This window comes from Mus caroli, chromosome X, assembly GCF_900094665.2.
Source record: "Mus caroli chromosome X, CAROLI_EIJ_v1.1, whole genome shotgun sequence".
NCBI classification, from domain to species: Eukaryota; Metazoa; Chordata; class Mammalia; order Rodentia; family Muridae; genus Mus; species Mus caroli.
The window spans coordinates 13,323,663-13,325,597 of NC_034589.1; the positions used below are offsets into that span (position 1 = coordinate 13,323,663).

Here is a 1,935-nt window from a genome sequence, read left to right on the forward strand (position 1 = left end):
TGCTGGGTTCTGATGATGGTGAGTGGTCTTGGTTTCTGTTAGTAAGATTATTACGTTTACCTTTCGCCATCTGGTAATCTCTGGGGTTAGTTGTTGTTGTTGTTGTCACTGTTTAAAGATTGGAGCAGAAGCTGTGTTGGAGAATCACCAGCAGTCTCAAAATCCTGTGTCGGGGGTCGTGGGTAGCTGGTGGGTGTCAGCCGACCCTGCGCTCTAGCTACCCCGGTGCTGATCTGGCCGGATGAGGCCTGTGGCCCTACCCCTATTATTCTTAGATTAGGTCTTTTCAGAGTTTCCCAGTATTCTTGGATGTTTTGTGGCAGAAGTTTTAGATTTAACACTTTCTTTGATCAATGTGTCCATTTCTTTTATTGTATTCGGTTGGTGAAACTTGTCTGAGTTCCTAAATTTTCCATTTCCAGATTTTCCTCAGTGTGGGCTTCCTTTATTTATTCTATTTTCACTTTTACATCTTGAACTGTTTTATTCATTTACATCCACAAGGAGAACATAGCAGAAATTGTGCTATAGAGCTGGGGATGAAACTGGTGTATTGTATTTGTAGAAACTGTGAGAGAAGTAAAGATCTGCACCTTCCCTGCTTCCCTGGCAGGAGTGGCCTGTGTGTTCTCAGGGAATACTTGCTGAAGTTGAGTGCTAGGATAAAGCAATGGGCTGGGGAAGGAGTTTATGGAGTGGGAGAGATCTGTGGCATCCACTGGAGGTAGGAGCAGTCAAGGAAGGGAGGCTGAAACAGGTGTTCTACTGAAGAGCTGTAGATTAATGTGGACACGAAGAGGGAGAGGTGAAGATTTGCAGATAGCCTGCCTGTTTTCCAGAATTCCAGAAAGCCCTTCTCAACAGACATCCTACCTTGGTAGCTGTTAAAAGCACAGCAGTATTTGCAGAGGATCCTGTATTACCTTCCCTTCACCTTCACTAAACACCTCAAGTCACATTTTCTTACTGATTTGATATGCATTCTCAATATTCAATACTATAACTTAGACAAAGAAAGCTATAGTTTAAATCACCAAGGTTCAACAGACTATGGATTTCTACAAAGGTCAAACATCCTTTGTTTTTTCCCTTCCAGGACAGTGGCCATAAACAGGTGAACTCAGCATGCTGCACCCGCCCTGGAGAGGCTGCAAGGTGGAGGCAATCTATCACACTGTCAGACACTGGGACTGATTTGGTATCAACTGCTGTGCAATTCTCCTGGTCAGGAGCATCACAAGCTGTTAAGTAAGGACAGACACCTTGGCTGAGATGAAGTTTCCAGAAAGGAAGTAACAGTGCAATGTGGATATTTGTGACCACAACATAGGAAAAGCTTTACTTCCCAGGCTGAACTTGGCTCAGCTTGAGCCATTTCAACAAGGCATCCTCACAATAATGAAGAGATGTAATCTGGTTTCCTTTCACATCAGCAGATGTCTGGACAAAACCATCAATGTGAATAAGGGCCAAGTGCAGTTATGTCTACTTGATTAAATTACTTCATATTAAATAAAAGGTCTGGCTGGTATTGTTTCCTAAAGGCCTCACCCAGCTCTCCTTCAATTAGCAGTCTTCCTGTAGAACCATTTTCTAAACAATTTTCTCTGGTGGGTAAGAGAGGTATAATAAACTAAAACTTTGTTTTCAAATTTTTCTATCTAGTGGTTTTGTAATTCTGAAGTTAAATGACTGTAGTATCATACTAATGACAGGATTGAGGGGAGTAAGCAGATTTTGGTAAGTGGCTCAACTATGAATTCAATAAAGGTAGTCTATATAAAAGGGTTATAAGAACCATGAAGGAAACTATATATAGGATTCAAAAAGTTTACTTTTTAAATTTGTATTTTACATGTGTGGGTGTGTATTAGTTAGGGTTTTACTGCTGTGAACAGACACTATGACCAAGGCAAGTCTTATGAAAAAAAAAAA

At 41.1% G+C, this 1,935-nt stretch overlaps 1 protein-coding gene across 1 annotated transcript in view; it reads left to right on the forward strand.

Moving 5' to 3' along the window:
- Positions 1–1,652, forward strand: part of Chst7 (carbohydrate sulfotransferase 7) — a 35,383-nt gene extending 33,731 nt beyond the window's left edge. Inside the window, exon 2 of the mRNA XM_021153947.2 lies at positions 1,097–1,652. The gene's annotated coding sequence lies outside the window, so the exon portion shown is untranslated. The remainder of the gene's footprint in view (positions 1–1,096) is intronic.
- Positions 1,653–1,935: the final 283 nt, after the last annotated feature.